The sequence below is a fragment of the Lissotriton helveticus genome, chromosome 10 (assembly GCF_964261635.1).
Source record: "Lissotriton helveticus chromosome 10, aLisHel1.1, whole genome shotgun sequence".
Classification (NCBI taxonomy): domain Eukaryota; kingdom Metazoa; phylum Chordata; class Amphibia; order Caudata; family Salamandridae; genus Lissotriton; species Lissotriton helveticus.
Window position 1 is genome coordinate 392,308,979 of NC_136071.1, and position 25,283 is coordinate 392,334,261.

A 25,283-nucleotide genomic window follows, 5' to 3' on the forward strand; every position below is an offset into this window, starting at 1 on the left:
CAAACAGAGGATATTGAGGCAAATGTGGAGCATACTCTCTTCTTAACCTATTGTATTCTTTAACACAATCTAGATCTGCACAAATCTTTGTCTCATCACACTCAACCAAGTACAATCCTGATAAAGTTCTGACTCGTGATAATGCCACATATGCCATACCTTCTTTAAACACAGAAGTTCCAATGTTCACCAGAGCACTATCTACACTTAAACCTTGAGATTTATGAATTGTGACTGCATATGCCAGACAAATAGGGAACTGTTTTCGGCGAACATATAAGTCTTTCACAAGCAAAAATCTAGCTGAACAACGACTGATTTGTTGTATTTCATCAATGCCATCAAATTTAATTTTAAAAAATTCAAATCCATCTCTATTTCTGTAATTCACAAAATCAACAACATGACCCATTGTCCATTTACCAGACCTCTTTCAACATGTAAATTCCTTCTCAAAATGATACGACAATTTAAACACACATTCAGAGTCTTTTCAAAACCAGCAGTTTTAGATATAGTCTTCTCTAATGAATCCAATTTTGATTTCAAATTTTCAGACAAAATAATTGTTGCTCCCATAAGCTCTATTTTATCTATAGCTTCCAGTTTCACAATCTCTTCATTTTCTAACTTTAACATTTTGTTGTTGAAGATGGAACATTCTTTCACAGTTGGCATCAAACATATCCCAGATTTGTTCTCAGTAATTTTCTTAAAAATATTCTCTGGAAGAATGTTTTCATCTGGATACAAGTTTGAAATTAATCGTGCATGTAAAGCTTCCTTCCCATGCTCACTTAGTTTTCCGATTCTTACATCTTGTAGAATATTTTTATAATCTTCATCCTTTGCCTGTCGCATATTTTGAAGCAGTTCTGCATATTTGAAGTTTAACCATATATTAACATTTCCAATGCTTCCTAGGCACTTCCTGGTATCTTCATACATGAGCATTTTAAACACAGGTTGTCCTTTCACTGGAGTCAACTGCAGTAGATCTCCAAAAACAATAATGTGTTTTCCTCCGAATAAGACATCATATTCTGTTCTAAGAATTTCTTGCATTCTCAAATGCACAAAAGCAAGCATTAGATTTGAGACCATGCTTACTTCATCAATGATAAGAAGTTTCATTTTCTTCAGGATTCTCGAAACTTCAGAACACGCATCTCCAGATAACTTTTGGTATTGCAATTTATTATCATGCTCAACTGGTAGCATCAGTAAACGATGTAAAGTAATCCCTTTAATGTTATGTGCTGCCAGCCCTGTTGGAGCGGTTACAACACAAGACAACGGTGATTCAGTCCTTTTCTGCAAATAAGTTGCAATTGCTTTAATCAGAAAACTTTTTCCAGTTCCCGCTTCTCCACTCACGTACAGTCGGACAGGCTTAAATGATGTACATGAGCACTTTTTTTTTCATGACTGAATCCATGTTCAATCTGTTCTGTGACTTCGTCATATATCTGTTTTTCACCAAATCTTCTAAGTTAATTACATCCTCTTCAGCTTGTTCCATAGGTCTTTCCACCTCATCCATGGCAGTGGCAGCCTCATTTTGAATAATTGGTCCTCCTAGTGGATCCTGACTCAATGAAGTAGAACTCTGACTGTCTTGAGAACTGTCTCTCGCAATCTCTGCAGCAATTGTTGCTTCTTGCTCTATTTCTTCGTTCAACATTTGCAGATAATTTGGAAAAACAGGACATTCTATGGTATCCTTGGTTGCATTAAAACAATCTTCGTAACAGAGAAAATCTCCAAGTAGTTCCTCTTCTGTATGCCATGGTTTAAAGAGTTGCAAAAGAGCCAAATAGTAAAATTCCCTTTTGTCTGGATTTTCGCAACTCAATTTTCGATGATTAATCAAATGACCTTTTCTCTGTTTCACTAGACATCCTTCACATCCAATGACAGCATATATTCCATTATTGATATCTTCTCTGATGTTCCTCTTATAAATATAACTTTGCAGAACTTCATAGAGACAAGCGTTCTCAAGGTGAGGACTTCTATTTGGATAGTATGTATCCAACATGTTTGTCTTCAAAATATCTGTACTGTCTGGTTCTTTCTCCGCCAAATACTCTATTTCTTGTACAGATTTCAAAACTCGGTTTCGTGTTGCAGCAAGACCTAGACTCACCCAAATGACGGTTCTAGATTTGGCATATAGACTTGCTGATGACTATCGATCAGAACATTCATATGCTCCAATTTCTCGATGTGACAACATCTTCAGACTGCAACTGTATAATTTCTTGCTTAGACTCTTTTCATGTGAAATGTCCTCCCACATTTCCTTCAGTTCTGTCTTTTCTTTTTTTGTGATGTAAGACGTCACATATCGAGCCACAGCAATAGAGTTGTCAGCAACGAATTGAATATGCATGTTAGCATTCCACATGGACAAAATCACTGGGTTGTAGTCGTTGATGTACTTGGATTCTTCGTTTCTTTTTAAAGTGTATGTATTTTTGGGTGATTTCCTCATCACAGTATGTCGTAGAGAAGACATTAAATTATTTTCTCTTCTTTTTACAAATCACTGGTCGTGGAAAGCCGAAACGACATTTTGTGTAGAACTTTTCCTTGTTTTTGAATTTTCGACAACAATACTTCCCACAACGATGGGATTGAAAGCGTAAAACTTGTTGCCTTAAACTGTTTTCCTCTGTAGTTTTCGGAACAGCACATGTTGAATACTCTTCAATGAAACTCATCACTGTTTCATCCAAATCTGTTCCAAATTTGGGTGCATCTTTAATCCACAACAACATATGTATGTGAGGAGCACCTCTCGCTTGATACTCCTTTCTCCAAAAGAAATCCAAAACCTCTCCAAGGGGAGGATTTTTTTTGTTGATAATAAAAGACATCATAGCTTCAAATCTATGATTAAAATATCTGCATACATTCACTGGATCCAAAGAACACAGTTCTCCAGGTGTTTTGAATTCTATATTTTGTATATTTGCATTTGCCTCGCGTATAAATTGAAGTAAGTCGTCCCATGCATACTCGGCACAGCTAAGAGTGAGGAACCATGTAGGAGTTCCTAAGTTTCTTAGCATACATTTCAATTCCCCATGACGACAGTACCAATACTCGTTTGTACCACGCTGACATGCCATGAGATTGATTAGATGAGATTCCAAAATATTATCTTGCAGATTGACTTTCTCCATAAAGTCCCTCGCCGAAACATTTTGCAGATATGCTCCACTTTTCAGTATATGATTTACTGCATAAGAAAGCCCAGACAAGTCACTTTCATATAGTAGATGAAACAAATATGGAATACATTGACAAAACCTTGGATCTTCAGCATATAATCTTAAAGTCCGGTATTCAGATGCAGGAATTTGAAGTGCTCGATCGTCATATCGTCCACCTCGACCTGTTGGAAATAAATGTGGAAAACAACGAGCTTCCAAACTAACTTCCCATACACTAATGGGACTTCCTTTTGCTGATTTCATTTGAAACAAGTCAATTGCATTCCCCATTACTTCTTTGGAATGCAAAGGATGAACAGTATAATGTTCATATATTTCTTCACTTGTAGACACATCAACTTTTTCAATTTGGCCAGCTGAACAATCACTGTCTTCATCTGCAGCTATTTCCTCTGCTCCAACACATACATGTTTGTAGTACTCATTGTTTTTGACCAAATACAACGTTGCCTTTTTGACTTTCCTAACATCCACTAAATCTTGCCAGATTTTCTTACTCTTTGTCGGAACCCCATTAACTAGAATAACCAGAGGTTCCTCTTCCACTTTCTCTACACCAATTGTATCAATATTTTTCTTGAAATCTAGAGGCAAATAAACAACTCTTCCCTTTAATCCTCTCTGTAAATCTGAAGGAGGCAATGTCCCTATCTTAGGCTCCATGCGAACAATTGCCTGAAAAGGATGGACACATTGAATCAAAATAGACTCATATGTATTTAAATCCATCAATTCAGGAGGAATGTCTACCTACTCAAGATTATTATGAACAGCTCTAGCAGGTATTCTGTTTTCATTTAATTTATCATAACAATATTTACAAATACGCTGATCAGAACTCAAATCAAAAGAATTCTCCACCCACAAATAAGTTGCAAAATCCTTCCACTCATAAGCATGGGCGTAAAATCCGTTCCGCTCGCGGATTTTCGGTAAATTCGCAATCCGCAAACTCTTGCGAATTTGCCGGAAATCCGCAAATTCGCACGCGGCGGATTTTTTTCCTTGCTGATACAATATTGCGGCGTGCGGCGTTCCCTTACCGTCATTCAGCGTTTGCCGAGTTGTTTTTCTCGATATTTTGCGAGTGCTGCGCCATTTTGGATCTTGCTGCGGGATCCCGCAGTAGTGTGGCAACCGCGATTACGTAATCGCAGTTTGCCACCTTGCACAGCACGCATCGCGAGAGTTCGCAATTGCGAACACGTAGGTGCGGCGGGCAGCAACAATCTCGCACTCGCGAAATACAGAATTTGCAATTCTGCACAAGAAATCCACCAGCAAACAGCATAAACCTTCAGAAAATGATGATTTTTATCAGAATCACTCCTCAGGTTGACATTTGCCTGCACTTTTTTTTTCAAGGAGTCCATTTTGGGGGGGTGGGGGAGGAAGGAAGTGCCCCACAGTCTCCAACTTCCTGTCCAGCAGGCTCCTCCCAGTGCTTTCTTCATGTGCTGGTCACTTTCATTTGGATCTTGACCTGGAAGGATTATTTTTTGTGGATGCTGCTGGATATTTGGATTTGAGGCCTTTTTGACTTTCTTTGGATCACTTTTGGATTAGAAATTTCACAAGTAAGTTTGTTTGGGGCATTACAGTTGCTGCAACTACAATTTTGGAATTTTCGATTTTTGGGCTGTTGTTGGGGCCTTTTGACCAGGGGTAGTGAGTGGTGCATGGGCCTAGTCTTTCTGTGGGGTGTCTTGAATTTAAACATCATGGATGGCATGGGATTGTGCTGTTTTTTCTGTGTTTTTCGATTTTTGGGCTGTTGTTGGGGCCTTTTGACCAGGGGTAGTGAGTGGTGCATGGGCCTAGTCTTTCTGTGGGGTGACTTGAATTTAAACATCATGGAGGACATGGATGGCATGGGATTGTGCTGATTTTTCTGTGTTTTTCGATTTTTTGGGGTGTTCATGGGGACAGGCCATGTGGGTGGGGGCATTTTGAGTGCTGGTACAGGCAGGCCCTGGCCATGTGCTGGGAGGCAAGGGGCCATTTTGAATGCAGGCAGTGTTCTCAGGCCTGCACCCATTTTGCCTAGCTTTCATCCATTATGCCCAGGGGTAGTGAGTGGTGCATGGGCCTAGTCTTTCTGTGGGGTGTCTTCTTGAATTTAAACATCATGGTAGGGCATGGATGGCCTGGGATTGTGCTGAATTTTGTGGGTTTTTTTCGATTTTTTTGGGCTGCTGTTGGGGCCTTCTGCCCAGGGGTAGTGAGTGGTGCATGGACTGAGTCTGTCTGTGGGGTCTCTTTAATGTAAACATCATGGATGGCATTGGATTGTGGTGATTTTTCTGTGTTTTTCGATTTTTTGGGGTGTTCATGGGGACAGACCATGTGGGTGGGGGCCATTTTGAGTGCTGGTACAGGCAGGCCCTGGCCATGTGCTGGGAGGCAAGGGACCATTTTGAATGCAGCAGTGTTCTCAGGCCTGCACCCATTTTGCCTAGCTTTCATCCATTATCTCCAGGGGTAGTGAGTGGTGCATGGGCCTAGTCTTTCTGTGGGGTGTCTTCTTGAATTTAAACATCATGGTAGGGCATGGAATGCCTGGGATTGTGCTGAATTTTGTGTTTTTTTTCGATTTTTTGGGCTGCTGTTGGGGCCTTTTGCCCAGGGCTAGTGAGTGGTGCATCGACTGAGTCTGTCTGTGGGGTCTCTTTAATGTAAACATCATGGATGGCATTGGATTGTGGTGATTTTTGTGTGTTTTTCGTTTTTTTGGGGTGTACTGTTGATGGGGACTGGCCATGTGGGTGGGGGCCATTTTGAGTGCTGGTACAGGCAGGCCCTGGCCATGTGCTTGGGGTGCAAGGGGCCATTTTGAAGACAGGCAGTGTTCTGAGGCCTGCACCCATTTTGCCTAGCTTTCATCCATTATGCCCAGGGGTAGTGAGTGGTGCATGGGCTTAGTCTTTCTGTGGGGTGTCTTCTTGAATTTAAACATCATGGTAGGGCATAGATGGCCTGGGATTGTGCTGAATTTTGTGTTTTTTTTCGATTTTTTGGGCTGCTGTTGGGGCCTTTTGCCCCCCAGGGGTAGTGAGTGGTGCATGGACTGAGTCTGTCTGTGGGGTCTCTTTAATGTAAACATCATGGATGGCATTGGATTGTGGTGATTTTTGTGTGTTTTTCGTTTTTTTGGGGTGTACTGTTGATGGGGACTGGCTGTCAGATCCACGTTTTGCTTCCTGGATTTGATGCGATGCACAAAGGGGTCCACCTCCCGACGTCCCCCACTCCGAAGGTAATACAGAGTAAGGAGGCAATCAGGCGAGGGAAAAAAGAGAAAGGACTGCGCCGGAACCGATGAGAAGAGGGATAACCTAAAAATGAAGAACACAGGGTAAATACACAGGAAAATACAATCTACACTCAAATTGTCTCGCTAAGGCTATACAAATACCTGGGGCTTAACTGCAGACCACCAAAACCAATTATATTCTTTCCGGAGATACTTCTCTCCAAATTCAAGAAATGATAATCTAGAATACAAAGGAACATGTCACATTACATTTCATGAGCATACCAATCCCCTAACCAACCCTCAGTGAGAGTCATACATACCCTGAACAGCCGTTCACATCAACCACGCTCTCCATCCAACAAAACCAAGGAACCCTCATGAATACGAATGAATGAATTTTAGAGGGAATAGGATGGTAGCAGTTCCAGCTGTAACCCAGCGAAGCTCACAAAAAAATAATAAACACAGTGTCCATAAAGAAACAGCGAGCAAAACTCGCAGCGCCGTCAATAGCGCGAGTATTCCCAAGAGTTAATCCCTAAAGTATCTCCAAGAAAAGTAACACCCAAAGTCTCGATGCAATCAGCAGAAGCAGGGGAAAAGCCGAATGGCGTCTGCCTGTACTTGCACTCACACAGGTGTTCACAGCCCACGCTGCAGACTGTGGGTAACGAAGAACAGAAGACCAAGGTTTGTTACACCTCTGCACCAGGAGGGGTCCGAGATATGAAACAAACAGCGCGGCTCTGAAACGAGAGTCCTTGCACTGTTTGCCTTCCAGCCAGCAATGACGGAACGCCGCTTCCAACGAACCTCCAACAGCTCCTTAGATGTCAGACACCAAAAACGGGACACCCAGAGCAGGAACGAAAATCAGGAATTAAATCCAAGGCGAGGACGAAGTAAGAGGAACAACTCGAGCGAGCCTTCCCAACAGGACAGGATTACGCGCACAGGAGGTGCGCCCTGAATGACCTAAATAAAATAAGCTCCTCCCACAGCTAAAGGAATGCTGGGAGATGTAGTCCATAACAAGGCAGGCGCCCGGATCACTTCCTGACACTGGCCATGTGGGTGGGGGCCATTTTGAGTGCTGGTACAGGCAGGCCCTGGCCATGTGCTTGGGGTGCAAGGGGCCATTTTGAAGACGGGCAGTGTTCTGAGGCCTGCACCCATTTTGCCTAGCTTTCATCCATTAAGCCCACTGATGTTCCTCTGTCTTCCATTGCTTTTAGGTGCACAAGACTCAAGAGAACCACCAGTGGCAGGAAGAAGTCCTGCAGCGGTGTGTGTGTGCAGCATAACATCACGCAACGTCATGTCTGGCCACAGACAACTGTGTAACTCGTGCAACTGCGGCCTGCTGTTCTGACCTCTGAATAAGATGGCCCCAAAAAAAGTTCCCCGTAGCTCCTCTAGCAAGAAAGTTGCCAGTAAGGAGCAGAAGAAGCAAGTTACCAAGGAGACTGGTGTGCCGCCCGCCACATTTTTTTGGGAATAAAAAAAAAAGTACGCCTGCAGCAGCAGCGGGATCTGCTGGGGACCAAGCTGGGAGCAGCACCCCCGCTCCATTGGGTTCAGTGCCACCACCACCACGCCAACTTAAGTCCAAGCCCTTGAGTGCTGCAGAGGCAGCCAGTCTACTTGTTCAATCACCATCGACCAGTGATGTTGGCTCATCGCAAGAAAGTAGCAGCAATGTCCCTCAATGAACGCAGGTTGTTGTAACTCATCTGACGAGTGTTGAACAACCACAGCCGCAACAACAACCACATGTGCAAGTACAAGCCCAAGTACATGTGGAAGGAGAGGCAGCGCAAGGAGATGCGCAAGCAGAGGTGCATGGAGGGGCACAACAAGTGCCCACAATAGTTGTTCCTCCAGAAGTAGGGGCACATCAGGAAATCGACAATCAAGCCGAGGTATCATTTGAGGAAGCCACTCCTCCTGATGATCATTCATTGTCTTCCACATCCCTAGCAAGGAAAAGATCAAGGGTGGTGTCTACATCTTCTTCAAGCCCACCTCCTTCTGATGATATGGATCTTACTTGGGAACCAGCACCACTGCTGTCTGAGAGTGAGGCTGAGGCACAGCATGATCTGACAAAGGTAGCTAAGCGTAAAAGGAAGGTCGTCGAAACTCTCATAGTTATGGAGTGTGATGACGCTCAACAAGAAGTGGCGTATACTCCTGCTGCTGAAGACTCTCACGACGACGACGCAGTCATCATAGGCTTCACTCCAGCCTCAGCGGGCATGCAGCAAACAGACATTTTGACCCTAGCCCGAAAAGCTGCTGAGCGTGATGATGTTGTCGACGAGGAGGCAATGGGAACACCACAATCATTGGAGTTAACTAGTACACCACCACCTACCGCTTCCATATTTCTTCCTCGCCAGAAGGGACCTCCATCCACCTCGACCTCAATTAGTGGTGGTGAAAGTGCACAACGTAGTAAAGTTCAGCAATACACATCCTCCACTTCATCTGGCATTAGCAGCATGACCACCACCAGTATCGCCTCCTCCGGCCCCCACAGACATTTCAAGTCCGCAGTTTGGGACTTCTTTAGTGTTTGCCCAAAAAAGGAAAACATAGCCATTTGTAGCATTTGTAAGCTTGCAGTTAGTCGTGGTAAGCTTGGTACCAACTATGGGACCGGAGGCCAGAGAGGTCATCTTGAGAGACAGCACACTGTCTAATGGTTTGCGCACCTAAAGGAGATCAAGGAAGCCCGAATTGCAAGTCAAGAAAACGTTGATGTTCCATCTGATGATGACGAGGAGGAAGAAGCGTCACACACTTCACTTACACCCAGTACCCCTGTCAGCACACCCCCTGTGAGCCACACTAAGAGTGTGGGAGAGAGTGAGACACCAATGCGAAAAAGTTCATCAGCGAGCGTAACTGGGTCGAAGAAGTCATCATCATCATCCCGTAAAATGGTCCAGGGCAACATTAGAACCATGTTGTTTTCAGACGCGCCATATGAACGCAACCACCCAACGGCGCGTCTGTATAACACTAAGCTGGCTAAAATGCTAGCGTTGGACCTTCTCCCTTTTTCTTTTGTAGAAGGGGTTGGTTTTCTAGAATTAGTGGCAGCGCTCTGCCCTAAATGGAAGGTTCCTAGCCGGTTCTATTTTGCCAGAGGTGCGGTTCCAGCACTACATGAAGATGTGCTGGAGGTGATTGGGGCAGCTTTGCAGAAGAGTGCTGTTCACACTATACATCTGACAACAGACATGTGGACCAGTGGCGCAGGCACTGATTACATGTGCATCACTGCACACTGGGTCTCTTTTTCAGGGGTTAAAGCAAAGCTAAACTCAGGTGTTGACCTGGACCAAGTTTTTAAAGCTGCTCGGAAACATGCAACACTAGCCATGTTTGGCTTGGAGAGACGTCATACAGCAGAAAACATTTTGAATGAGTTTAACACAAAGGTCTTTCACTGGATGTCCCCAAAGAAACGCGAGATTGGTTATGTTTCCACGGATAATGGCGCCAATGTAGTTAAGGCCATGGATCTGGGTCACTATTTCAGAGTGCCGTGTTTGGCGCACTGTATAAACCTGGTTGTTAAAAAATTCTTGAGTGAAGACAGTCCAGCGTGTGAGTTAGTGGCCACCTGCCGAAAAATGTGCAACCATTTCAGCCATTCTTTTAAGGCCCGGAAGCATCTGAGGAGCCTGCTACATGAACGTCGAATGCCAGTGAAAGCACTCATCCAGGAGGTGCCAACACGTTGGAACTCAACCTTCTACATGCTTGAGCGTCTGTATGAGCAGTTTACGGTACTCGATCAGTATTTCTTAAGACTGGGTACAGCTCAGAAGGACCTGAGGCTAGATGCGGCGGAATGGAAGCTAGTTGAAAGCCTGACAGACATGCTTCGTCCTTTTGAGGTCTTCACGTGTGCAGTCAGCAGGGAGGACTGTAATTTGGGAAAAGCTATCTCATTGTTGCGCATGCTGGAGCACAAACTGAAGGCGGTGTCTTCTAAGTTTCAAAAAGATGAAGAAAAGCAAGAAGCTTTTGTTTTGGCGGAGAAATTATTAGAGCGCCTACTTGGCGATGAACGTCTTCAAAAGATCCACTCAGAACAGCATTACATTTGTGCTACTATTCTGCAACCACGCTACAAAAAGGCGCTGGCAGGCAGAGCATTATTTCCTTTTGGTGATGAAGATGTTACAAAGTACAAACGTTGGCTAGCCTTGTCAGCCATGAGGTTTGAAAGAGAACGGCAGAAAATTGAAGGAAAAGGCAGTACATAAGCATCAGCAGGCCATCCCCAGTCAAAAGAATCCACTTCTGCACCTGTGGCTGTGGCAGAAGTGACCTCTCAGCAGTTAAAGACACCGGCAACCGGATCATCTGCACCAGACACAACAGAAACATTGGGTGCAGAAGAGGATTGGCTAACTGAGCTTGGGTTTGGTTCTCAAAAGGTCCGAGCAAAAAGTAAGCAAAGTGGAGGAACCGCGGAGAACCTTCAGTCGATGGTGCAGGACTATCTGAATGACTCAACAGAGGTCTATGTTAATGCTGACCCATTGGCGTATTGGCATGGGAAAAAAGAATTGTGGCCAGAGATCACCAACCTGGCTATAAATTACTTGTCTTGCCCACTCACAAGTGTGTCTTCTGAACGTGTTTTCAGTGCTGCTGATGGCATTGTAACTTGCAAACGGACCCGCCTCTCACCCAAAAATGTGGAGAGGTTAACAATGATCAAGATGAATCAGCACCTCATACCACCAGATTACAAAGTACGAGAATACACGCAGGAAGAAGACGAGGAGGACAGCAACTTAGATGAGGGAATTTCTTCTGTTAGGTGACACTGACCTACTCCTGCCTGAATTCGCAGAGTATGAGGACGAACTCTTATTCCCTGACACCGAGCCCTGAAAATGAGCCAATGAATCAATAACTTTCTTTTTCGTCCTTATTCACTTTTATTACTGTGTGTATGTCTTTCGTTGTTTTGCAAAGTCAATATAAATAAAAAATGTAATCACCAAAACAAGCCCATAAGCAGAACTGTCTTCACTTATTTGCTTATTGATTTGAAGGTGCCGCAGTCTATATTGTAAGTAATATGAGATTTTCCATTTTGGCTTTTTGGCTGTTTGGGGGTCTTCTACTTGTTTTCGCCTGGGTTGACGGCTATGGGGCCATTGCTGGGAAGGTCTAATACCGGATAAAACTGTTTTGGACAAAATCCATAAGGAAAAAGTTTTTGCATTTTCTGACATTTCGCTCACTGTAGCGTTTTCGGGGGCCTGTTTGGGGGGCTTCCTGGTGTTTGTGGGTGGGTTTCGGGGTCTGGGAGCACTGCTGGGTATGGATAGTTTTGATAGCAAGAGGTTTGAAGGAAATCCATGGAGGCAGAGGGGAGTTAGGGCCTAGCTGCAGAGCGCGCGCTGAGTGATTTTGGAAATTTCCCCAAAAGTGACAAAGTCCCCATTTTTGTACTTTCGCTTTTTGGCTGTTTGGGGGTCTTCTACTTGTTTTCGCCTGGGTTGACGGCTCTGGGGCCATTGCTGGGGAGGTCTAATATCCGGAATAAAACTGGTTTGGACCAAATCGGAGGCTAAATATTTTTTTGCGTTTTTGCTGACTTGCTTGTCTTTGAGGTGCTCTTTGGGGGTGTTCCGGGTGTTTGTGGGTGGGTTTTGGGGTCTGGGAGCACTGCTGGCACAGTCTACTTTTGATTGCATTTGCTTTTCAGGAAATCCATGGTGGAAAACGGGAGTTATGACCTAGCTGCACAGCGCGTTTGGACAGAAGGCCGAAAAATATTGTAAGTAATATGAGATTTTCCATTTTGGCTTTTGGCTGTTTGGGGGTGTTGTGCTTTTTTGCGGGTGGGTTGGCGGGTCTTGGGGCATTGCTGGGAAGGTCTAATACCGGATAAAACTGGTTTGGAGAAAATCCATGCGGAAAAGCCTTTTGGCACTTTTTGTGACTTAGGGTTCGTTAGGGTAGCCCTAGCCGCAGGATTGTATGTGTTTCGGGGTGTTTTAGAGCACTCGTGGGAATGTGTAATTTTGGTTGCAAGTGATTTGAAGAAAATCCATGGTAGGAAAGGGGGGATTTGGCATAGTTAAAGAAAGCGTTTGCCACTATTTTTAACTTAGGGCTCGTTAGGGTTAGCAGTATTTGTATTGCATGTGTTTGGGTGGGGGGCTGTTTGTGGGGGGGTTTGCGAGTCTTGGAGCGATGCTGGGTATGGATACTTTTGCTTGCTTGCAAGTGCTTTGAATACAATCCATGGTGGGTAAGGGGGGATTTGGGCCTACTTTTACTTTCAAAGTACGTTTTGTCACCAGTTTTCTACTAGGCCTCGTTTTTTGAGATCTGATTGGGGGTCTTCTACATTTTTGCGACTGGCTTTAGTAAGGGTCTGGGTGGGAGCACTGCTGGGAAGGTCTAATTTTGTTCTAAAACACAGTTTATAGTACACCTAGCTTGAGGGGAAAGATCCGCTAAATTAATTTGCCCATACTTATTTATCCTTCAAAAGGAGACTCAGACAGAGTACGCACTTTCAAAAATATTGTACTGTCTATTAGGAAACTCAAAGTGTGACTTTTTGCACTACACAGCTTACATACCTTATATTTTGTTTGTCAGTGGTGTTCTAATATCACCGCCTGTTTTTCCATCAATAATTACAGGCCGGGTTTCAGTCTGTTCAATGGGAAAAAAAGGATGAAGTCAGGCTTCACATTAGCGAGCCGCAATTCAGCATCCGCCAGGCAGGCAGTGGACAGGGTGTCTTCTGGTCACCAACATTGATGGACGGAGTGTCAGCTGGAATGGAGGAGTCCCGCTAATAAGAGGAATGGTTTGATGCATGCAACTTACCAAATTCAACAGGACAACTACAACAATATACAGATACAGTATCCATTCTTTTCTAATAATCTTTAAAGTTATGTTATTGCTGTGAACTTCTATGAGTGTGACTCTGCATTTCTTGGATCTCCATTCTCTGCTTCTAAATTCATCCCTACAGCCATTCTATAGGTTTTACTTCTGCTATTTTTTAAACCTAATTTAATGTAAGAAGTGTTTCTCTGAGTGCAGAGATAGGCAAGTGAAAACGCTGCAGCCCTGTACTGTCGCATTCTGTCATTCACGGTTGTCGAAAATAGTACTTACTTTTCAGTAACCATGCATGCAGTCGTGCATGCACTTCCTTTATGTCACTTTAAAGATGTATGGTTAGCTTTGTACCCAAAGATTTCTTTATCTTCAATAATTGTTTGTCCATGCTGTGCTTTTTTTTCTTCTCTCAACAAAACTTACCCAAAAAAAAACCATTCCCATCCATTTTCCAAACCCTAACCCTCTTCCCCCGGGCAGTGTGGTTTTGATTGATGTGTGACTAAATGACAGCAATAATTCCACACTCTTGCTGGGGAGGATAAGGTCATAGCAACAGGCTGGTGAAGGAATCCGAGGATATATATTCTATTCTTACTTAGCTTGACACTCAGTCACTATTGGCAAATGAAAGCAGATTTTCATGGGCGCCATCAACTTGATAGGTCATCAAGATTAGAACATCCTCCTCCTAGAAGTGGCAAATTATTACGCTGCTGTGTCCTTCACCTTCGGTACTATTTCTTGTAGTAGTAGCCAATGTCAAGTAAATTCAACGCAAGTACTAGTTATACTTTCAATACTTTACCATTTGTTAGGCTACATTGTGGCACTGTTCTAGTGTACTGTCACCTGCTATATTCTCTATCGTACCGTTCTAATGCTACGGTAAGGACAAACAAGGTTTCATTTTCTTTTTTTTTCAGATACTGCAACTGCCACTGTGTAACACCACTAGTACCAACGCAATGATGACATTTCATCCGCCCAGGATTGCCAACCTTAATCGCCATTTGCCGTGCAGCCAGCCCTGTGCCTAGCCCTATTCCAAAACACAAATTACAGGTAAGATACGCGTTTGGGGGGAGGAAGTATAATGGAGTATTAGGAGAGACGAGAGACTGACGCTAGTACTAGTAAAGTCCTAGGACTATTGAATTCACTTACTCTGTGAGAGGCACTTAGTTTTGAAAACATTTGGGCAATTAATTACACAACTTGAATCAAGATGCCACTTCAGTTTCACGAAAACAAAGTTACTGTTAAACCCCCACCCACCAGCCTCAAAAGCAGTAAAAAAAAAAACACGTATGCTGAGATAAAGTTTAAAGTATATTTATATCCCTGACAAAAATAATCTCCCACAAGACCCAAACCACCCCCACTCCCTAACCCCAACGAATGTCCTTGAAAAGTCCAAAAAAGTGAAAAAACCCAACTCCCAATTCCCACCCCCCAGAAGTCTTTAAAAAAGGGGCAAGGGACAGTCTCTCCTCCTACTGCTGGCTACTGCTGTTGACTTTCCGGGCCAGGTCGAAATGCTCCTTGCGGAGGGTCTCGAGTAGGGTTTTCGTGTTGAGCAGCTCCTGCTCGAGGTAGGAAACCCTCAGGGAAAGGCGGTGCATCCGTTTTTTGCTACTGCTGTGGGGGGCAGCTGATTTCTTTGCTGCTCGGCGGTGGCGGGTGGCTGCGGCAGCGGTACCCCGGCTCCGTACCGCTGGAGACCTTCTGCGCTGACTGGGTGTCCCAGGGAGCACGGAGGAGGATGCAGCTGTGCCGGTAGATGTTGTTGTAGACTGCGTGTCCCCCTCCTACTGGGCCACCAGCCGCTGATATTCAGCGACAGTGGCCTCCAGCCTCCGTTGCCGGGCCCGTGAAGCCAGCTCCTTCCGGGTTGGTTTGGAAGGAGCATCTATATGAAGAAAGAAAGACATAGTCTGTAACCAATGCTCTTTAAGATTAACACAAAATGATTCAGCAGAAAGTTGTGTCACAGTAGAACTAGCAACTTGCAAGTGCAGTACATAACTATTGTGGCCAGTATCTATCTAACCTCCCACTTCTTCACCCTTGCTCTAACATTAGTGGGACTTTAAGGAATCAATTCTACGAGCACTATGGACTCACTTCATTAGAGTCGACTATGACAGTACACCAGTCTTATTCTTCTTTTTCTCTCTTGTTTAGCAAAATTGGTACGTTAACTTCTGCAAGCCGGCATAATGCCAGCGCAGTCAACTTCCACCCGAGAAAAACAGACGCCCGCCATGATGAGTGAGACAGACTTGCATTACTGTACCAGTCCAGTACATGCAGGTGGTGATGCTCTTACTTTTCTATCATGGGTGGCACTGAGAATACTCTGTTACAAGGGATACTGCTTAATTAATTTAACTTTCACCCTACAGTGCCAATGAATACTAGAAAAGGAAAATGAAGAGGATAAATAATCTGATTATCTATCACTGCACATGGTATGTATTCGCTTACAAATGGGATGACTTTAGGTGCTTTGCTTTTTATTGAGTGAACCGTGATACACCCACACATGAATGACCGAGTTCTACTAAACTTATTAACAGAGGTAGTGACTAGTGAGTGGCCATCATAATAGCCAGATTTATGCTGTGCTTGCAATACAAACTACTGCTACTATTCATTTTAGTATTCGGACAAAATTACAACTTCTTTTCCTTGCCTTTCTTACACTGGGACGGACGTGCGGGTGCAGTGTTACATGCTCTTCAAAGTAACACTTAGTTCATCCAGTGACCGTCTACTCTCGCTAGATACACATATGCTATCTAAGAGTCAGATAGTACCATGATCCAGGCATCCATCCATTCAAACTATGGGGCAGATTAGGATTGCGGATTTCCCGCATCCTCCGGGCCGGCGGAATCCACCGCCGGCCCGGAGGATGTGGGAAATCCGCAGCGGACTGAAAAAGACCCCCCGCCAGATTAGGATGGCTGGGGGATAGTTTTTCAGTCCGCAGCTTTTCCGCTTCGGGCGCCTCCCGTCTGCGGCGGAAAAGCACTAACATGGCTGGCGGTGTCTATCAGACACCGCAAGCCATATTAGGATGTCTGGAGGAACATGCCTTTACACGGCAGCATTTCCGCCGTGCAAAGGCATACGGATTTTCCCAGGGGTGAAGGGGGGGTGGGGGGTGCACATGGGGGGTACCTATGGTACCCCCCTGCATTTGCCTGCACAAAGCGGCAGGCACCGCGCGGTGCCTGCCGCTTTGTGCATGCAAATGCACAACTTACATTTTTATCATTGCGGCGGGTGCTGCTTCAAGCAGCACCCGCCGCAATGATAAAAATACAGGATGTGACCGCCAGGGTGGCGGTCATGTCCTAATTACCACGGAGGGACTGCCGCTGCCCCTGCGGACGGTCCCTCCTACTCTATGGTGGCGGACGGACTCAGGTCCGTCCACCATCATAATAGGCCCCTAAATGTCAATCATTCTTCTTCATGTCTCTCATCTGGACAAACCTTACGTTTTCTCACGGGGAGCAGCCCACTATGCAGTCTGTAATCTCAATAAGTAAGGAATATAAGAGCTGCTTACCACTGCCCGCCACTACCGTGGCAACCCGCACAGCAGTTTGGTCCGGCACTTGCACCGCCTCCTCCCCAGAACTTTCCTCCTCCGCGCTGGGCCCAGCACCAGATGTTCCACCTACAAAGTACATTTAAGAATGTTAGATGTCATAGACCTACACCACTCACTAGTATTTTGTCTAGGAATGAAGAAATGTGAATACAGAAACCAATATAATAATTTGTGACTGTTTACTCTAAAGTAAAAATGTCCCTTTTTCCAGGGAAGGATGTTGTCTTGCTGCATTTTTTGGCACAACTGATGAATGCTTGCTTTTTAACACGCACCATTTTCCTCATAACAGACAGAAGCTTCACTTCTAAGAACAAATCATTAGGACGAAGGGACCAATGATTCAGCACCAAAAAGAAAAATGAAAATTCAAACCAGGTGAGGGCTCGGCTCGCCCACAATAAATGTGTGAAATAAAAAATGACTAAGCACTTTTCCATTTTTAATGAACCGTTTATGTTTTATGACAAGCTTGATTTTAATAAATATTTTTACTTTTAATAAAGCTTTAAAACTTAAATAGACTATGTGGTTTTTGGTCATGAGTGAATGAGCAAAAGGTTTTGCAATTAGCAAGCATGAGTCCGTGCCTCGGACACTTCTGGACTCTGACTCCGTACTCTTGTCCTGCGTTGGATAATCATCATTGGGGATCAATCATCGATGAATTCGGGAGCTAAATGACTCTGCCACACTATCTAGTCAGTAAGGAGATTGGGGGTTCTTCAAAGTCTGAAATCACTGAGGCATGTGGAAAGAAAGTCTACCTGCGCCTATTATAATTGATAAACAATGCACTATTTAGTGTTCATAGTTCGGTTTGTGCAGATTTGTCCCTGCAACAGTAGTAGAATGGATTGTCCTCCTATCCAAACCAAAAGTAAAGTAGTATCTTATTCTTTCTGGGTGGTCATTCACCTTTTTATTGTTGGTAATTGTCAAAGCATAAACATTTAGAAGACTTGAAAAGACATTATGGACAATCCCAGAGGACTGCACAGAGCTATTGCTGACTAGAATGGGAGTTTCGTTTTACACCTTTTGCCAAATGTGCAATCTTAGTTAGCTACACAGACAGACTAATAAGAATAATCTAGTAATACCACAGGGAGTCATAGTCGAGGCAGGATAAGAATTTAGATACAGTCTACAAGAAGATCAAAGACGATTTAGAAAAAAATCGAATGAGGAACGCTAGGAATAAATAGGTACTCTATATTAAAATTAAAACTTACCGGGGCCAGCAAAGGAGGCCTCGCCTGACCGATCCTGGCCTTGTTCAACAGCAGCAGCAGCCTCCTCCAATGCCCTCTTGCCCCTGGGGGAGCTGATGTACAACATGAAAGAAAGAAAGACCAGAAAACATGGATGATATTTGTCAACCAAATCAAACATTTGAAAAGAACAATAACAAAATATTTTGGCAAAATAGCAAATGGACAAGTATTCCACGGGAAATATTGACCTATCTCATGTTGTCTACTACGATATTAGTATTGCTTGATTTGCGGACCGTCGACTTGGAAAGTTATGTAACTCACTAAACAAACTACTAAAAAGGTTCGCCTAGGACTGGCAGGCAGCAGTCCGCAGCACCCGAAGTGACAGACAAAGTCCATCGTGATTGCAGATCAGCGACAACACTAAAAAGTTTCCTACTACATTAACCAGCCAATAAAATACTCAAACTATCAATCCACCACCACTATTTCTTCTTATTGCCAGGTGTACAAAGGAAGGACTGGACTTGAGTCTGTAGGGGCTGATTTAGAAGCCCCTTGCAGCTCTTTTGCTCCATTGTTGCGTGAATTTTGTGACGCAGCGGCAGAACAAAAGAGGCGCCAATTATGCGGCGTATATTAACAACGTGACGCATATGGGAGATGCATCACGTTGTAAAGCCCTGCGCCATCAGGGGGCGTTCCGGCGCAAGGGAGGGCGTTCCTGCGCAGGAACGCACCCTAAAAGTGGCTGAGGGAAATCTACAAGATTTCAATCAGTCACTTTGAGGACAATGATGCGTGACTCAAACACTGCGCCTGCTTGAAGCAGCCGTACAGCTTGACGCAGCATTGGGGAGATAGGGCAACCCATAGCATTGCTGGAGCTGCGCCATCGTTGCGACGCAACTCCAGCAATGCGCCGCCTTTACGGCACAGATGCGTAACGCTTCGGTGACGTTTTGGGCCCATGGTGCGCCACATTGTAAATACGGCGCACCATGGGTGGTGGTGGCGTGGCGCACAATTACTGGCGCATCCCTGCTACTTTGCAGGGATGCGACGGTAATGAAAAATCTGACCTTTAGTGTCTAGCATTACGCAGTTCTTTAAACTACAATCATACATAATTTCACCGGCCAATGAAATGAACACAAAATCGAAAACAAATAAGCATAGTAGCAACGCTACTGAGAAGGAGAGCAGTGCACCTGAAATGCACAGAAGATTTTGAAATATAATTTACCTACAATGTAAGCAGCAGCATTATTGCGCTTGGTAAAAAACAAAAATTTGCAATATAATAACACACAGAGCAGGAGAAAACAGAGTAGTAAAGAAATAGCTACTACTACTCACCAAGCCCGGGGATCTCAAGGCCGAGCAGGTCCAGCAGATCGCGTTCCCGGTCCAGGAGATCCGTCCAACGGTGGGTGGCCTGGTTGTAGGTGCGCCGGACCCGAGAGTGTTGGTACATGGCCCGGCACACCTTCTCCCACCGCTTCCGGCGCTCCCGGATCCCGTACCCGCTAGCTATCTTGCCGCCTGCCATGATGGTCCTGGGGAGGCGGCGCTGAACATAAAAAACTAGTGCGGCCACCTCCTCCGCGCTGAAGATCTCCCGGGCTGTGACATTCTACCCCCTCAAACGCCCGCACGGGAGCCGGGCACGGGGTGCGGGACCCTTCCCCTTCTCAGGATGCTTCCCGGCTCCCTTTACCATGGTCTGGGCAGAAAGGAAGCTAAATAATAAAGAAGAAATAGAATAGGGAAGAAGAAAAGAGTTTAAAAAAGTAGTTTAAAATTAACCAAAAGTAGCAGAAAACACAAAAATATAGAGCTAGAAAAATAGAGGGATAGATAATAAGTAAAATAGATTAAAAAAAACTTCAAACAAGCAAAGGATGGCAGAGATTCAGAGAGGATACAGAAAGCCTGCCCAGAACCATAGCAATGAATGAGAAACAAGATGGCCGCGCCCGTTCACGACCACGTGGGTAAGTTCGCGCGAGATTTTCCTCGCGATCACACGCGAAATTGTACTAGCGAGCCGCACACTTTGCGAGATTACACATAGCGCCCGGAAACGGAATTACGTCACGCAAACAAGATGGCCGCGCCCATGTACGACCGCTAGGGTAACTTCGCAAACGTTGCGCTACAAGCGGCTTGCGAACATGCAAAAAATCACGCGAACAAACACGCCGCAAAAAAACCAAATCGTGTATTCGCATGAATTTGCGGCTTCCGAAATCGATCTTGCACGAATTCGCGCCCCGCGAATCGCGCGAAATTGCAGAAAAACGATTTTTGCAAAACTGAAACCACTCAGCAGGTGCAAAAGTTCAATCTTAACATTAGTAACCATTCCCTCTAGTGCTGCGTGAAGGGCCCCTCCAGAGTTCAGTTGCCTATTTGCAACTATTCTATGACCCTGCTCTGACCCTCACAGCAGGCTCATAGAATAGCTACAAGTAGGCCACAAAGGTCCTGTGAAAAAAAATTGCACTGCAACAGAAAGCAAATTACAGATAAGGAAGCAGGTGCCAGACTGGCAGTTTAAATTCAGTGACACATTAATCAACCCCAAATTAATTCATGTCAGTTGACGCAGGGCAGGTGTGCTTGCCTTTTTTCACCCCCATAATCTACAGTGATAAACAAACCAGAGGGTGGCAGTGATGTACCAGAGGGTGGCATGGGTGTACCAGAGGGTGGCAGTGGTGAAACAGAGGGTGCTGTGAACCTATGATGATGAACCAGAGTTACCAGACGTAGAAACAACATAGTCGCGGCCGTTGCGAGCCGACAAGTAAGTTCGCAATTGCGAACTGGTACAAAACCCTCGCGAACTGGCAGAAACCCTTGCAAACACAAAAAAAATCCACAAATTCGCGAGAGTTTGCGGATTTTGCGGATTGCGAATACGCAAATACGCACATTCGCGAACGCCAGATTCGCAAAATTCGCCCATGCTTAATAATTATTTATCTTTTCACTTTTTACGTATAAATCAACTAATCTAGTTTGATGCTTATAATGACTTCGTCGACAACACATACAAGTAAAATTAGGCCTTTCACTTGATTTCACCTTAAACCTGGTAATTTCCTGCTCAAACTTTTCTATACTTGAAATCTGTACATTGTCTTCCATATTACCTTGAATTTCTGTGTCAATTTCTACACTGTCCTCTTTTTCACCAAAATAACAAATCTCAATTTCTTCACAAATCTTCTTCAAATCTAATTCAGTTCCATGCAAAAGAGCACTGTTTAATTGTTTAAGCTTAAGTGCTGGACTTTTTGCATAATACAACCTTCTCACTAATTTCCTCATTTTGTTATGATGCACTGCTAACATCCTAAAATGATGAAAAAAACTCTGACAGACTTTTCTAGAAAGACAAGCCAGTGAATGCCCTAGCAAACCTGTGTTTTCTCTCACTCTGCAAGGATCTAAGTCTTGCAACATCTTTATTTTCTGTTTTAGACTTTTCTTACTATATGTACGTAAGAAATTACAAAACAAATCGATTGATTCCTGTCGCACACTACAAATACTACTAAACTTCCAAGTGTACACTGGACCCTTAGTACGTCTCCCTAAAACTTCTTCAGTTAACACCTCTTCTGGTTCTCTAGGCACAAGTTTCTCTTTTTCAATCGGACAACCGTCTTTCACCTCACGTGCTCGACCACTGGTGTCAACTGCATGCACTAAATCATTCTCCTGGAAGTAACTCTCCTCATTAAAAAATGGCTCACAACTTGGACTGTGCATCCATTCTCCAGAAAAAACTTTACAAAAATTAGTCCGATTAATTACTCTTTTCCATCTACTGTTTGATTAGAAAACATCAATTGTCTTGTTAAGTGTCCTAATTCTATTGATTATTAAAATAAATATTTTTTTCTTAACTTCAAAAGCCTGATCAACAATCTTCTCTACACTTTTCTTTTTCTTATAAAAAGCAGCTCTCTGTTTACCTTTCCTAATGTTTTTTAACAAATTTAAAACCACCCTATTGCGAAACATTCGTTTACGAATGTCCCTAAATTGATTCTGCCTTCTATTCCTATACATATTATTCTCTCCTGCTCCAGTAGTAACATTTTTGGGGGGCCTCTCCTTCCTTTTCAAATTTGCTCTCTCCCGCTCTTTATCCACATTTTGACCAACATTTTTTTTATCTACATATGTTCCGTAAAAAAGACTTAGTTGTCTTACCAGGAGCTTTTTTCCTGTTTTTTGAAGTATTTGTTGCAGAGGAGTGCTGTAATTCCGTTGCTGTTTTTGATTTTTCCAGCTCGGCATCTTTCCTTCTCCTCTGGTTTGAGGGCATATTTCCTTACTATTGAAATCTTGATTTCAATCTGTGGTAAAGAAAAAAATAACACATTATAGACCACTATTACCAAATAACAAAGCAATGACAATAAGCAAACGATATAAACACTAGTTTACAACATATCTAAGTTTATATCACAGCAACTATGTAACTAGGAGTAAGACAAAGAAAAAGAGCTAGAGGAACTAACACAAAAAGACAGAGAGACTCAGACAAAGAAACAGGTTGAGGGAGTAAAACATAGAGAAGGAGAAAGATAGAGAGAGTGTATAATATGTTGTAAGACAGAGAAAGAATGTAATAGGGAGAGGGAGTAAGTCAAAGAAAGGGATAAAGGTAGTAAGTCAGAAAAAGGGTGTAACAGGGTGGAAGACAGAGAGAGGGTGTAAGAGGATGTAAGACAGAGAGAGGGTGTTAGAAGGTGAGAGGATGTAAAAGAGAGTAAAAGAGAGAGGCTGTAAAAGGGAGAGAGAGAGCGTAAGTTTGAGAGAGGGTGTAAGAGGAAGTAAATCAGAGAGAGGATGTAACAAGGAGTATGTCAGACAGAGGGTGTAACACAAACAGAGGAAGAAAATAAAAAAGTCAGAAAGAGGGAGAGAGGGTGTAAAACAGACAAAAGGTGTAATAGGGAGTAACTCTGGGAGAGAATGTTACAAAGAGAAAGGTTGTAAGACGGAGTAAATCAGGAAGAGGATGTAAGAGAAAGTATGACTTACAAATTGCTGTAAAAAAGAGAGAGAGGGAATAAATTAGAGACAGGGTGTAAGAGAAAGTAAGTCAAAGAGAGAGTGTAACAGAGTGTAACACAAAGTCAGGATGTAAAAAGCAATAAGTCAGAGAGAGGGGACAGGTGGAAAAATAGAGTAAGTCAGGAAGAGAATATAATAGAGACTAATACATTGTTGATAATCTTTGATAAAGAAATGTTAGTGCATAAAGGAATTGTATTGTCTAAATGAGTGAGGTTTCAGTAGTGTAATCAAATGCTTATACATATGACCTATGCTCTGTTTTGTAAATGTTATTTAAAAAAAGATTTCAGGCACATGTATTGGTTTTACATTATTGACAAGCATTAGATAGTATCTGCATGATTAAAAAACAATATTAGCACATTTCACAATCATGTTACCTGTGTTTTCTCAGATTAGTAAGCATATTGTGCAGATAAGGTGAGGCCTGTCCAGGGGTGCAAAGGAGATGAGGCCTGTGTCCATGAGTGCAGTGGGGAGGACTGACCTCCCCCGACCCTTGGACAAGCCTTACCTCATCTGTGTCCTCTGGACAGGCCTCACCTCATCTGCACAATCTACTTCCTAATCTGAGGTAACACAGGTGACATCATTGTGAAAGGTTCAAATATATTTATTTAATCATGCAGACACTATTTATTCCTTGTCAAAAATGTAAAAGCCATTGATTTGCCCCAAAATCGTTTTTTAAATAACATTTTAGAAACAGAGCGCAGGTTCTATGTACAAGCATTCAGTGTCCATGAGTGCAGTGGAGAGGACTCGCCTCCTCTGACCCTTGGACAAGCCTTACCTCATCTGTGTCCTCTAGACAGCCCTCAATATATTGGGTATAATTGATGGTAACTGGGTGCAGATGAGGTGAGGCGTGTCCAGGGATGTAGATAAGCTGAGGCCTGTCTAGGGGTGCAGATGAGTTGAGGTCTATTCAGGGTTGCAGATCAGGTGAGGATTGTCCAGGGGTGCAGAGGAGGTGAGCCCTGTATTAAAGAGTGTAGTGGAAGAGAGTTCTGTCTAGGGGTACAAAGGAGATGAGGCCTGTGTCTAAGAGTGCAGTGGAGGATAGGCTTCATGAACTCTAGTCCACTCCACTCTTAGACACAGGCCTCACCACCTATGCTCCCCATGAAAGGCCTCTCTCCCACTACAGTCTTGAACACAAGCCTCACCTCCTCTGCACCCCTGGACATGCCTCACCCCATCTGCACAATCTACTTCCTAATCTGAGGTAACACAGGTGATATCATTATGAAAGGTTCAAATATACTTATTTAATCATGCAGACACTATTTATTCCTTCTCAAAAATGTAAAAGCCATTGATTTGCCCCAAAATCGTTTTTTAAATAACATTTTAAACACAGAGGCAGGTCCTATGTACAAGCATTCCATTTTACTACTGAAACCTCACTATTTCACAAAATACAAATCCTCTATCAACAAGTGGAGGATAGGCTTCATGAACTCTAGTCCACTGCACTCTTAGACAGAGGCCTCACCACCTATGCTCCCCAGGAAAGGCCTCTCTCCCACTACAGTCTTGAACACAAGCCTCACCTCCTCTGCACCCCTGGACATGCCTCGCCTCATCTGCACAATCTACTTCCTAATCTGAGGTAACACAGGTGACATAATTGTGAAAGGTTCAAATATACTTGTTTAATCATGCAGACACTATTTATTCCTTCTCAAAAATGTAAAAGCCATTGATTTGTCCCAAAATCGTTTTTTAAATAACATTTTAAACACAGAGGCAGGTCCTATGTACAAGCATTCCATTTTACTACTGAAACCTCACTATTTCACAAAATACAAATCCTCTATCAACAAGTGGAGGATAGGCTTCATGAACTCTAGTCCACTGCACTCTTAGACAGAGGCCTCACCACCTATGCTCCCCAGGAAAGGCCTCTCTCCCACTACAGTCTTGAA